The 14,804-nt window shown below is 42.2% G+C and overlaps 1 long non-coding RNA gene across 2 annotated transcripts in view; it reads left to right on the forward strand.

Moving 5' to 3' along the window:
• Window positions 1-14,804, forward strand: part of LOC148338900 (uncharacterized) — a 78,530-nt gene continuing 63,726 nt past the window's right edge. Inside the window, exons 1-5 of one of the 2 annotated variants that reach the window (XR_015842942.1) lie at window positions 1-78; window positions 178-235; window positions 1,207-1,286; window positions 1,396-1,543; window positions 11,905-12,069. This is a non-coding gene — a long non-coding RNA (uncharacterized LOC148338900). Of the gene's footprint in view, window positions 79-177; window positions 236-1,206; window positions 1,287-1,395; window positions 1,544-11,904; window positions 12,070-14,804 lie in introns of those variants that run through there. The other variant, XR_015842943.1, reaches the window with a different exon arrangement.

Below are 14,804 nucleotides of genomic sequence, written 5' to 3' on the forward strand. Positions count from 1 at the left end.
GGTGGCAACATAGGGCTGAAGTCAACCAGCGAAGTCAAGCCTCGCTCAGAAAAGCAGTTAACCACCTTTTCAAGTACAGTATGTTCTTTCTATTTATAGCATTTATTTATTTAATATAAATGGGTTTGTTTAGGTTGTTTTTTGTGTTTTCCTTTTTTTTTTTTTCCCCTGAATTAGCATTTCTAGGTTACTGAAAGCCGACAGTTTGGAAAATTCGTCATGCGACCCCCAATCGGTGTGAGTCATGATAACCACCGTTGGCTTCAACTAAAGATGATGATGACAAAAGCTTGTTTGGCCTTGAGCTGCCAGCTAACTAGAGTTCATTTTGAATGTTACAATTAATTAGCTCATTCTTGAATGATCATGTTAACAATGTCTGAATTAACACCATTTTTTTTCAAATCAATTTACTTGATGAATTGTGAATTACCGCCGGCTTTCTGTCTGCCTTTCATTCTTTATGCAATGTCATCTTTTTTGACTGACATTTCCACAAACATTTTTCAATGGCTCCGCTTTTCTTTTTTTTTTTTTATTGACAGAACAATTGTTTTTACACTTCAGTAGCATTTTCTTTACCAATATATCAACAAGAACAAAACAAAAAGAAATATGTACAAACAATCAGACATCAGCGTTTAATTTGATCAGATACAGAAATTATATCAAAAAATAACCTTTAATCATATATATTGGCAAACGAATCAACTTGGAGTAAATGTAAAAAAAAAAATACCTTTTTCTTTATCTACAAATTTAAGAGAATCAATCAATATAAAAAAATGTATGTATGAAAAGTGCCATATAACTAAAATTTGATTGATTGAAAAAAACCTACTTAAAACATGGAGTCAATTCAAAAGATTTGGCTTTGTGAATGTGAAATGTCCCTAATTTAACAAAAAGTTATAAAAAGGCCACGTTTTGCGCCAATCTATCTTCATGAATTGAGTTCGAAACGAATTTCCCACAAGGAATTATTTTTCTATAATTATGGAAACGCATTCGAATATGAACGCGAGTATGTTTACTCATCAGATATATAAATCGTTGAATCTGGAAATATATTTCCTTTTTTTTTTTCATCAGTTGTAATAAACCACTCAATATGATTTTTCACAACAAAATTGAATTCCTGTCATTTAATGGGGAATTCCTTCTCTTTCCGACATGATGCCAATCAACGTTTTTGCCACTGTGAAGAACGTGTGACGTCATTGTGCGAAGGCGCCTCTTATTTTGCTCGCTCATGACAGCCTTTGTCAAGCAAAACTCCAAAATTTGTAAGTATTCACTGCAGCTTCCGCCTTGCCGACGCTGAAGTCGTCACGGCGTCGCCCTCCATGTTTTTGACACAAATCATCCTTTTGTCTGTTTCTTTTTTTTCCTCAGGTCAAGCAAGACGCCACGCTGCCATGTTGGATCACTTCCACTCGTAATGTGCGCCTCCTGGCCAAGGGCAACTGCTTCCCATGCAGTCCTGTCACTGATAGCACATCCAGGAATTAAGCTTGCTTGTTTCCTCATCACTTGTCAAGAGGTAAACGTGTGTGTGTGCGTGTGCGTGTGTAAGTCATATGAAACTATTTGCGACAAGGGCAAGACAGACTTTGATATCTGTCATCTTATCTGCCGGCTGCCTGGGGGGCGCCAACATGTTAACAAGGCGATGGCTCCAATGTACTTGCAAGTGCGTTAAATTCTGCGTCTGCTTTTTTTGTTTTTTTTTTGGAACGCGCATCCCCGCTGAGGATGTGACAGGCAACCCACACATTTTCGGCTAATTGCAGCTTTGGATACTTTGAAGTGGCTGCTTTAATTTGCCGCATGGTGCCCATCACATTAATGGTGGAGAAAGTTTTAGATGGATTTATCGCTTTTTGTTGGTCACATTTGAATTTAAGGGTGTGTGGACTTTTTCTATCTACGTTTACATAATTCAGCTTGTCCAAAGTCATCATTTTGCAGGGAAATGTGCGCATTTTCTATTACTGCATCTTGTTAAAACATTACAAGCGCGCGCGTGTACCCGGCGCCGACTTATTTGCAGAGTGCTGACACGGCACAATTTGGTTGAGTCGGTGCAAAGAGCGAGAGTGAGTTGAGCCCCCGAGAAAGCGCCAGGGCTCACCTTTTGTTATTATTTTCCAACGCGCCGCCTCTTCCTGGCCTACTTTGAGCATTGTTGAAGTGTGTGGCAATTTTATGCCTCGCGCTTGTTATGCAAAGGTATTTGATAAGAGCGGAAAAAAAATATAAATCCTCATCTCATCAGTTGGTGCACACGACATCACAAAATCGTGTCCTTATAAGGGCGGTCAATTCTGACGTTGAATTTTATTTATTTTTCCCATCCTGTATGTGAAGTGCATCTGATTTGTTCACACAAATGTGAACATTACGATAAAGATTTTTTTTTTTTAAATGGACTGTTTTTTTTTTATGTGCACGACGACAGTCTGGACGCTTTAGAAATGGTGGGTGGAGCAGCAGCAAACGGTTGCGAAAAAGTTGACGTGAAAATATTCTCTTCAGAAAATCTTTGCTGAAAATCTTTGAAGTTGCCGCAATCACGTCAGCTGATGTTTTTGTGGGCATGCGTGTCACTTCACGGATGCGTTTGTTCAAATTAGAAGTTGCGTTTTTTTTTTATAATAAAATACCATAACTTTATTTATACAGCACATTTCAACAGCTGCAGTTGTAACAAAGCACTTTCCATATGGTCTAATATAAATGAGACCACAAATGAAAACACATTTCCAGTAGATGCCAGCAGAACAACGACGGTCTCATGTTGAGTCGAAAGCTAAAGAATAAAAATGTGTCTTCAAACAAGTTTTAAAAATGAACAGAGAGGGCTTCCCTCACATTTAATGGGAGCTCATTCCTTAGGGAAGGACCGGCAACAGAAAAGGCGCGATTCCCCCTGAGGGCGCGCTTCGTCCTCTGGAAATCTAGGAGCGTCTCGGCCGCAGACATGAGGCAGCGGGCAGGGGTGGAGCAGGTCTGAAAGGTACGCTGGGGCGAGACCATTTAAAGAATTGAAGACGCAAGTATCTTACGGCGAACTCTCAAGTGGATCCAGTGAAGAGAGGCCAAGATTGGGGTTATGTCATCCCTCTTCCGAGCTGCAGCATTTTTGCACCAGTGGGAGGCACTTGAGGCCGGACTGGCTGACTCCAAAATCATAAAAATCAATGACAATCAAAAAGATCTGATTTAAGAGAACATCCAGAGTGGGTGTGGACTGAGCCTGAGGGTTTCCTTGATAAAATGTCATTTAATTCATTTGCTTGATTCAAACATGAAACGTATCACGATTCATGAAAATCATTCTATCCTACAGCAAATAAAATGCTACGTTACTTGAGGAAAGGAAAAACTAGGATTAAATGTAAAAGTATCCAAATAATTTTTAATCTACAAATTTGGTCGACTGAAATTGAACAGTTGAATGCATGTGCAATGACAACCTCTCACAAAGTGACACTGCCACCTCTTGGTGTGGCATGCACACTGCAGCCCTCACCGGCAGAATTGTTACGGGATCGTTTCATGTGTCCATTTTTATTTTGATTGGCTGTCATGGTCACGGCTTGTTTTAAAGCCACATAATCCTCTCTCAACATCACATTCCCTCAATAGCTGCCTAACCCTTGTAATTGGGAACGCTTGAGACGCAGTCTTTTTTTTCTCCTGTACGGCCCTTTCTTTGAAGAATTCCATTTGCTTTTTATTATTCGCCGGGGTTTCCAATTTGGCAGTGTCAATTTACTCAGGCCTTTCTGCCTCCTTGACTGCCATAATCAACGCCAGCTCCAATTTTTGCAGCTTACGCACACGTCAGTTTGCAGAGAGGGGCCCAAAAATCGCTGGCGTGCTGAGTCCGTGCCAGACAAACAACATCCATGCGGCAATCTGACACTGCAATTTGCGTACACGCGCGGAGGCAAATCCTCGCTTTCTTCCCATACGTTTTCAGCGCCGGCCTACTTTGCAAATCAATCATGCGGCACAAAACAGTGGCTTATATTTTGCAGATATGTGTGTGTGTGTGTGTGTGTGTTGTTAGCCACCAAAATATGTGGCAGTGAGTTTACAGAGAATATGAATGAAGGTATCATACAAGTTTTATGCCTCCTAATAAGCCCCCAAGGCGGGGAACATTATGACTCTACACTTTTACAACCTCGGATGGTCTGCTCAGACGTGTGTGTGTGTGTGTGTGTGTGTGCGTGTGTGTGTTTGTTTTTATGCATTACGGGGACATTTGACCTGAATACACACAACCAGTGCTAGTTTTTAATACTACTTTCACAAATGGTAGCTATTTCCAATTAAATTCTACACATTGCAGTATTCTTTTTGACTTTCCGTTGTGGTAAAGGAATTGCAGATCCATTTTTGGTTTCGGAAGAAATTTTCTTGCGACATGGAAAATAAATTGCATGGAGTTGAGTCATAGAAAACCAACAGTGCCAACATTCATCATGCTAAAGAGTTTCCACGGTGTACATTAAATATTTGAGTTGGTGGAGAAAAACTCAGATGCTGCAATTCATTTCAGTGGGGAAAGATGATTTGAGATATTTTTTGTTTGGGCTGGTGGTTGATGTTAATTCCGATTGTGGCAAAGAAGTTTTAGCGCTGCTAATTAGCGAGGTTTGACATTAAACAAATGGGCCATTAAAGCCAAAGCGAGTTATTGTCGTGCCCTCATTACGTTCATAGCGGATTCGCGTGGTTACTCCAAACAACAGCTCAGTTTTTTTTTTTGTTTGGTTTTTTTGCCTGTTTTAAAGAGCACAGGTGCCAAACTGTGGCCCGTGGGCCAAATTTGGCCCGCAGTGTAATTATATTTGGCCCGCGAGGCTATAACGAATGACTACTATACCATTTTACATTCTATAGGATAATAGTAACATTCAAAGTCATTTTAAAAACTAAACATTGTATTGCATTAATAAAACCACTTATGAAAAGATTTTATTGAAAAAAAATGGCATTTATATTATTTTAAAAAAATTAAATGCTGGCCCGCAGCTTTGTTTTTTACTTTTCGGCCCACTGTGCATTTGTGTTTGACACCCCTGTACTAGACTGCAATACTCGCATTTACTTTTAATCATGAAATGCATTTCTTGTAATCGATCTGAATTTTTTTTTTCCATCTGTTGCACAATTCCTTTGGGAAATTTCCATGAGGGGAAACATTGTTTCTAGGTGTATTGATGGGAGGCGTTAAATGGTGCTTGACGAATAATGTGTGTCTTAATATATGTATTTCAAGGAAAATCCTTATCTAACCCTCTTTTGTGTCGCACTTCAAAGTTGCTGAATGCATTGGTTTTCGGGTTTGTTATTCAAATGTGCGCATGCCTTTTGGCCCTTCATAAGCATATTAATAGTATTTTGTCACACAAATGGCTGGTGGTCATGGAGGCGTAATCAAACAATGAATTGCACCATAAACGCTTTAAAGCCAGGCAGGCCAGTAAACTACTCGCTTGCCTTTTTCTTTTCCACTGTTTGTCGTTCGTAATGGAGGCTGTTAAAGACCGTCTTGGCGCCTTCTGCGTCGCCTTCTTTTTGCATTTTCATATACTTCTGAAAACTAAACGCGTCTACCGCCCTGCAATTTGATGAGCTGGGGCAATGCGTCGCACATGCTAATAAGATTAAACGCAGTCCACATTAAAAGGCGAGGATAAAAAAAGGATACATTTTGTAATACAAATTTTACAATATTACAGCTGTTTATTTCACTAATTAAAAATTATTATTCATACTTTGTAAATAAAGAATTGAAGGTATGTGAGTTGTTTGCCCAAAGGCGAACTTTTGGATGTTTGAAAACTACATTTGCTTGTCCCCTCCGCCATCGACTAACGCTACGTTCACACCAAATCCGTTTGAGCGTTCGCCGTGGCTTAATTCACTGGCGTTCCATCGTGAAGGTGTTCACAACGCATGACGCTTATTCACGCTTACGGGGTAGAGCAGGGGTGGGCAAACCTTTTGATTGGGGGGGCCACAATGGGTTCTAAAAATTTGACGTAGGGGCTGGATGGAGTGTTTTGGTAACCTCATCAGAGAAAATTTATTTTAATTTTAAACGAAAGTGAACAAAAGCATTATAACAATATGTATTTGATAAACCACAATATTTAGAAAATAAAACATTAACAAGTTTTATTCATTTAATTTTTTTCAAGTTTGGCGGGCCGGATTGAAACATTTAACGGGCCGCATGTGGCCCCCGGGCCGTAGTTTGCCCACACGGGGGTAGAGGCTTCGATTTGTGACGACGGCTGCAACGTTTCCGGCAGCAAGGACAAAAAGGTTTTAAAATCGCTTTCAAGTGACCGACACTGTTGCTGAAGCTAATGAAAACAAGGTGGTTGCCTTGGTAACCGCTGTTAAAAAATAAATAAGAATTAAAACAGACCAGGTAGCCAAGCTCCTCGCTAAAATCCTAAAATGTTCACCCATTGGCAGAATATCACTTTCAACTATGTCAAAGTTTATTGCTAAAAAAAAAAAAATTGTTTACTTTCATAGCTGCTAACCAGCGAAATGCTAATTTCTAAGGTAACGCTGTGAGCTTCCAATCCCCATAACTGATGACACATTTGCGTCATCCTTGGAAATATTTCACCACTTGATCATCCATTAAAGGAGTTCAAATGTGCTGAATGCAAAATGAGCCCGCACTTATTGACTGCGCGCGACAACTCCTGTTTGCGTTCATTTATTACATTTGCAGCCGAGGACATAAATAAGTGTCACATTTGTCTGGTGGGGCTTCCTGGAACACGGCGGGGCCGATGGAATCGATGACTTTCTAAAAGCGCTTATACGAAAGAGGATCAATGGGGAGGGATCATTCCCACGTGTACACAAATAGAGCCATGGATGCTATTGAGAGCCCTCGGGCCTCGATGCTAATGTTGGAGTGGTGACTGCTGCTCTATCCGCTTCTTCCACTTTTTTTTTTTTTTTTTTTAACATCTCATAATGTATGATGGAGCTGCTGCGATGGATCATAACACCCCGGGTTTAGAGTAATGCCTGTGAAAGGCGGCGCTCGCCCTGCCGCCGACGTCTATATTTCTCTTCGGCTTTCGCCACAAACTTTCCAAGCGCCGCTCTTGTCATGTTGTTTGCATTTGGCTTGCCGCTAAAACCTTTTGATTGCTATCTGTCTATTGCCGCTGTAGATATGGAGCTTTGCGTATTGTTAGCCCAGGAAACCACCTGATTTGCGGCGTTGCTCCAGTGACTTCAAATCCTTCCTAAAATGATTTTGGAATAGGAATGTACACTTTTTTTTTTCTTCCGAGCAACTTGTTTCTCTCCAGACTTTGTCGCATAGGAAAGCAGAGAAATGCTTCCATGTGTCCTTCAGAAAAGTAAAAAATATGACTACAATCCTGCACAGTGAACTGTAGTCTAGCATTTAGGAACTTGGTTGTTAAGCCTTCCATTGTGATTGGCAGCTTGAATATCTTTTGGCCTAAACACTATTCAAAGTGCTCACCTGCATTTAGATGCTAAATAATTTATTTTTCTTTGAAATTGTATGAATGTAATTCACACCAAAGTGGCGCGATTGAATTTAAGTCAATGGCGTTTGTGCGGGGCGACGCGAAGATGCGTTTGGAACGAAGCACTAAAAAGTCGCCCGTCCGACTTTTCCGTGCAGTTGAAGCGTTCTTCGAGTGTCGCGTCGCGGCAGCCAATCAGCTCCGGGACGTACTACGTCACACTCAGCGTCAAGTACACTTGCCGGGTTGTTTGAAAGGAGAAGGAAAAAAGAATGGAGGAGAACATTATGGATGCTGTCTGTGGACATTCAGAGTTTTACAACACGGCTAGCTACCACTTCAGAGGAAAGAAATATCCAGGATTAGAGACAAGTTTGCGTACGTGGTATGTTTGACTTTTTTTTTAACAGCTGTTGAACGTTATCAAGACTGCAATACTGTTAACATTAGCTTTAGCAAAGTGTCGGCCACTTCAATGCGATATCGAGAGCTTTTTTTTTTCGTTTTTTACTACCAGAAACGCCGTCGTCGTCACAAAGCGAAGCCCCTCGAGCTAGCGAATTTAGCGAAGCCGAAAACGCAAAAGGATTTCACGTGAATTGAGTTTTGTTTTATTTTGTTGTCTGTTCTGTTTCCGGTGTGAGTATGTTATCCAGCCCCCGTTTGAGCATATCGATGAAATCCACGAATCGATTTCAAATTCACCTCACAGGTGGCCCACAATGACGTCAACCTTTTTTTCCCTCCGCTGATTGGCAGGTCAGGACAAGCCGAGTTCATCCGTAACGTATTTTCACGCAAAACTCCATTAACACAATTGGGAAAACTCGACCGGAGATTCTTGCAAAACTGCATTTTCCCCCCCCCCTTACATTTTCACTTCCTTCGGGCGGAACGTGGTGTTGCCGTCTAATGCCGAGTGGTCCAAGCTCATCATTCGCACGAGCAAAAACGCACATTAGCCCACGGACGGTTTGAGCGAGATTTAACGCGGGTTGCATACGAGATCACGTCCTCCCCGCTGGAGTGTGAGATGAGCAGATTTGAATTTACATGAAGATGTACGGATAGGGACGTTCGGAATGACGCCTAAATGCTGATGCACGGGAAGACAGGTGGATAAAGCGGAGGCGCCCGTGTAATAACTTATGCATGACAAATGGGAGGCAATTTTTTTTATATATATATACTGGAGCACCTCGTTTTCTGCGGGGTGGTTCAAAGTGCCCTACGCATCAGGAAATAGAAAACAGGATGGCACTCCCTAGAGTGAAGACCTCCGCAAAACCTCACACCAATAATATTTAAAATCTTAGAAATGAGTTGAAATTTCTGGGAAAAAAATTGTAATATCTATATTTGTAGTACCCGTAATTGGGGTCGTGATATTATCAGCGATGCTTCTTCCTGTTAAGTTTGAATTCAATGGACATCACCCACTTCTCTTTCTCAGCACTCACGTTTTTTTCCTGTCTGGCAAAATCCCTGTCCAAGTTTGGAACGTGCTAGCACAAAATTAAAAAATTGGCTATTCCCTACAAGGCATCCACATGACACTTGTCTGAAGATCGTCGTTAATCGTCCCAATTTTTGCTCGTAGCATAATGCAAAAAAAATCTGTCAAGCTACAGCTCATTAATGATTTTTAGAAAATTTGGCCATTTAAATTAAATTAAACAGTCGTACTCGTACGACGTATGACGGGGTGATTGTGGGGGCTCCCCGCATTATGCGCAGAACAACTTACGTGGTCTGTTTTTTTTTTCCGCATTTTGCTGGCTTGTGATTTTAATATTAGCGTAATGTGACCAAGACAATTCAGTTCAAGAGTCCATCATAGATGAGAATGCAATAACTTTTCAAAATGAAATATTTTTCAGCCTCAAATAATAAATAAACCGGAAGTACTGCAAGTATTTTCTTTCATCTGTGCGGCCTGCAGGGGCCCGGTCCGAAGTAGCCCACGGACCGTGAAGAGACCGTGGCCCTGTGGTTGGACACCACTGCCTTATAGGGCCCTTTTTTTCCACCCATGCTTATGTTTTTCTTTCGTCTAACAAAATCAGGGCAGTGGTTGGCTTCTCCATTTTTTGCTCATTGTTTTTATATTTCTTGGATGGGTTGGAACTGTTTAGGGTAATATTGTTGTTCATGTGCAATTCCATGAATGTGCCACTATAATTCAAATGTGGCTGTTGATGATGTCGGTGTGGGACTGCCTAAGTGAGAGCGGTCTGAGAAACATGCGAGTGTACGCCGCAGTCTATAGGATGGCGCTTCATCAAGTGTTCCTTTCATGTGCTCTCACCAGCACAACTTTAAAAATCGCATCTTGTCGAGGATATATGGAGGGAATTAGATTGGAATTAACCCCATCATTTCTCGTGACCCGGCTTACTCGGGTCGAGTCGCGAAGCTGCGGGAGCCACGTCGGGGTGTTCCCGCATTTTCAGGATCCTCTCGAGAATGCTGGGGTTGCTAGGCAACAAGCAGAGGAGTGGCCGGAGAGGCCAGTTTGGAAACTTTAATGAATATATTCAAGCCGGGAAAGTGGTGTTCATCATATTGATGTTTTGATCCTATACACTTTCCTGTTAACGCTGTCATAACATTATCGCAAGCGTTCCTCTCGTGCATTTTATTGTGGAAGAGGCATTAAATAAAAATTGTTTTGGTACACTCCATCGCACCGTTAGCTTCCCCTATTAAATTCTCTCCAATTCACTCATGTAGGACAAGATTTCTAATTGCCATATTTAACGTGTTCATTATTTAATTATTCTTTTTAATTAATTTGTCACGACTAAATGATTACCGTAATGCAAGGGCTCCGGGCGTAGACCCCCGCCCACGCCGCCCCTGTCACCCCTCCCCCATATGTCACTTGCCGCTCTTTCAATATTGAGATTGCTGAAAAGGAATGGGATATTCAGAGCATGCCAACTATTCTCAGGTGCACTGACACATTTTTATGGGAATGCAAATGGCTTGAAAGTTCCAGTGATTGTAAAAAAGTTTAAAAAAAAAAAATGTATGTGGGGTGGGCTGCTTCTCGGCCTGCAGGATGCGCAACGCATAAATTACTTGCATTTGAAATGATTTTATAAATCACTGAGCTTGATTTAAAGTAATTGCAACGTAATGTAGGTGGAAAGGATTATGACGTAGTTTGGATATTTGAAAGCAACACAACAGGTGTCCAAGCTGGTGCATATTATAGCCGAGTATAGTTGGGGGTTCACGGTTGCCATGGTGATGACCCAGCTGTCATTTACCATGCCTGCGTACCATCCGGCAGATTCTGCCGCTCTTAGGGAAGTAATTGAGACTTAAAGTAGCAATAAGGATCTGCCAGAAATGTTGTACACTTGGAAGACAAGACTTTGTGTGTGTGTGTGTGTGTGCGGGTGTGTGTGTGTGTGTGTGTGTGTGTGTGTGTGGGAGTCAAGCAAGACGCTCATGTCGCTAACTGGCCTGATGGAGTGCCATCACATGTAATCTGGGATTAATTACCGGAATTCACTGCGCCGCCGCTGTCTTTCTGCTGGCGGCTCGGATGCATGTGCCGCTTTGCAGGCTAATCTGGATGAGGGTGGATTTGGATGGCAGTTGGGGGACGGGGTGGTTGAGTTGCAGGTGCAGTGAACCCCCTGATATGGCGCTTCATACTTGGCACACCGGCTATGGAGTAGATTTTGAAGCAACTCTTCTCACAGGGAGGTCGGTATTTAGAGTTCCTACCTTTCTTCTGAGTTTCCTTTTGTGATTTATGTTGAAAAAAATGAGTTGTTTACTGCATGTACAGAATGATTTGTGCTGTGAATGCACATAAAGGTACACACAAAGATTGTTAAAACGGTGCCCTTTAACACGGCAACAACTTTGCGTATTAAAACAGAACAGAACCAAGAGAAAAAAAAAATCGAGATTTATATAGTGTATTTTCTGCACAATAGAGCACCCCTAGTGGTGAAAGAAAAATCCGCAGAAAGGCTGCACCGTTGTCTCAGTCGCATGGTTCAAAATCGAGGAAAAAAAGTAGCAGTTTATAGTCCAGAAAATATGATACTCTATTTCACACTGAAAAACCCAAGAGATATTTGTTTGTTATGCATTTACAGTATCATACACACTGTATTTTTTTTCTGTTATGCGTATGAGTTTAGAGGATGATTTTGGCAACAAAAGCTTTCACGCAAGCTAAACACGTATGTCCGGGTGTGATGCGGCACAGCCACAAGTTGACTCATTGCTCAGTGCGTCTCTGTGCGCTTTGCCGGGTGTCCGCCATGACACCGGCCGCCGACATGGAGGTGGAATAAAGAGATTTTCCAGTGTTTGTTTTCGTCAGTTTTCCAGGAAACCTCAACCGGGAGTGACAAACAGCTTGAAGGAAGCACACTTGGCACTTTTTGGGAGAACTGCGCGAGCGGAACAGTCTTTTTGACAGCAGGAGAACGGGGGCTGAGGAATGCTCTAAAAAGTGTGTTTTGGGCACTTTTGTGTTTAAAGCATGTGGGAGGCGTACAAATAAACAAAAAAAGCTTTTAATGATCAAGTTTTTTTTCACCTGCAATGTTTCGCCCATGATAAACTTGGTTGTCTGAATACCACAAAAATCACTTCCTCTCTGAAGTGTTTAATTGTTGTAAGTGTCATAGGAAACCTGTGTATTTGTGTCAGCTGAAAGAAAACATACAAGAAACTTGTGGTTGTGAGCGAGTAAGTAGCAAGTGGAGAAGCGTGACAGGGCGGGCCCACGCAGCCTGTCGAGCCGGCGGTGTTTACAGTGAAAATATTTGCCTGTCTGGGGGATCTGAGAGGCACGAGATAAGGCAGCGACAGGTCCTGTCACCAGCAAAAAATCGTCTGTCTCCCTCCCACCTAAAGTCCTCTTTTATTAAAAGAACATTGATTTCCCTTCGCTGTTTTGATTAGCCCACCACCGCCACGGGAGCCTCATCAAAACACATCAAATATTCGCCGACGAGGACGTCAAACGGCATCCTTGGTTCGCCCGCCGCTTTGTTTTGTGGGATTCCTGCGCCGCAAAAGAACAGAGTGGCAGACTGACTGTCAAAGCGTTACAAATACCGTCCAACCACTTTGGCCCGCCGCGCATCCAAACGATGAGACCGACATACGGGGTTCGGCGACGAGCTTTCCAGCGGCTAATTTTGCTGAGATTGGAAAATTGAATCGCAGGTGAACGCCGTTGCAGCGTCACTTGCATTTTGCCCGATCGAAAATGCAAATGTTTGATCAAATGTTTTCCCCGTGCCTGCGTGGGTTTCCTCCCACATTCCAAAAACATGCATGGCAGGTAGATTGGACACTCTAAAATGTCTCGAGGTGTGATTGTGAGCGCGAGTGGTTGTTTGTCTTTGTGTGCCCTGCGATTGGCTGGCAACCAGTTCACGGTGTACCCTGCCAAGCCCGAAGATGGCTGGGATAGGCTCCAGCACCCCCCGCGACCCTTGTGAGGAGAAGCGGCTCAGATAATGGATGGATGGATATTCTCATCTTATAATTAGCTGTGGCCAAAAGTGAAGCGTGGAGAGTCCCCCAACGTTAATATAAATGTAGCAGCCAGGTCAATCCAATTATTTATTTATTTATTTTTCTTGTTGTGGTTCAATTAAATAACACATTTTTTGTCAGTGTCAAAAGTGCAACATTGTTAATTATAAATTATACCAATGAAGCTCTTTAGCCTAAAAATGATGACAATCGATCGTTTGATGGCATTATTTGCGGTGTGCGCAACATTAGACATGACAGGCGCAACTGTTTTGGGGGACCTCTCGCCCAGTTGCGTTAATGTGACGCTATAGTTCATGTTTTATTCATTTATGGCCTCGCATAACCTGGTTCGTTCCCCACATTCCCTTTTCCCCTGACTGGGGAAGAAAAAAAAAACTGTCCCCGTCCTTGCACCTTCTGGTGTGTTTTGTGTGCATGCTTCAGTGATATTCATTGAGACACCTTGCCAGGGACTTGAAGTCTTTATGCACACTTGCACGAAAGTACAGAAGCACAAACTGCCTTTTATGAAGTGCGTCAGAAGGCAAATCAATCAGACCAATCATGTGAAATTAGATAATTTCTCCACCTGCTGATCTCTTGCGGTACCCCTGTTGAGAATCGGTATCTTAATAAATGCAGAATCGTCAGTTTTAAAACCACTTGCTGGACTTCAACGTCGACTCACTTCACTAATCCCACGAAATTAATTGATGCAATGAATTAAAAATTCAAAAGAGGTGAGAAATGAGTGGAAATGTTGCTTATTGCGCTCCGTTTGTGAAACCTCAACTGCCTGAGGTGCCTTCGCCGTGCTTCCATTTTGCTAGTCTTATGCTCAGTTTGCAAAGTTTTTGTTTTTTTTTCTCTCCCAGAGGTGGATATTTCAACGAGGGTCACTGATGGTGTACTGGTACACTCGCTTGACTTGCTCCATGGTCTTAACTTGATTCCAGACTATAAGACACTACTTTTCCCCTAGCTTTTGAACCATGCGGCTAATCCAACGGTGCGGCTTTTCTGGAGATTTTTCTTTCGCCAATAGGGGCGCTCTATAGTTCAGAAAATATGCTGAATAAATCTTTTTTTTCTCTCTCTCTCTTGGGTCTGTTCTGTTTTAATTTGAAAAGTTGTTGTCGTGTTAAAAGGTTTTAACAATCTGTTTATGTACCTTCATGGACATTCTCAGTACAAAATCGTTCTGTACATGCAGTTAAATTTTTTTCAACAAAAAACTGCGGCTTATAGCCTGCTGCGGCTTGTATATGTTTTTTTTAATTAATTTCCAAGCAAGGAGAAAGGTCACAGCGACACAACAGCCGAGCTCAAGTCACCTAGCTAAATGGCGCCATGGTCAGTTCATCCCCCCCCACACACCCTCGGACCTGCCCCTTCAATTTCCACAAACTACATTGCCGTAACCACATAGTGCTCGTTAGTGTCTGCATTAAGGCCACAAAAGCAGTACCACCCGAGTGAAAACCCTAAAAAGTACAACCAGAGTGTAGTTTGTTTCCCAGCTGCTGTTTCCTCCCTCCCATGAGTGTCTTTGAAGAACTAATTGAGGTGCTCTTGTGTCAAATCAGGCAGGATATATATTTATTTTTGCATTCTTCATTGCCAGATGTTCCTGTGATTAGACGATGAGGAAGGAGTGATGAAGAGCAGAGCCGTCGCCTTTCCACTCGCACTTTAGCGAGAGCTGATTGTGTCGTCGTCCCCCCCGCG

This window comes from Idiotropiscis lumnitzeri, chromosome 4 (assembly GCF_059441095.1).
Source record: "Idiotropiscis lumnitzeri isolate Australia: NSW breed Sydney's pygmy pipehorse chromosome 4, RoL_Ilum_1.0, whole genome shotgun sequence".
Lineage (NCBI taxonomy): Eukaryota > Metazoa > Chordata > Actinopteri > Syngnathiformes > Syngnathidae > Idiotropiscis > Idiotropiscis lumnitzeri.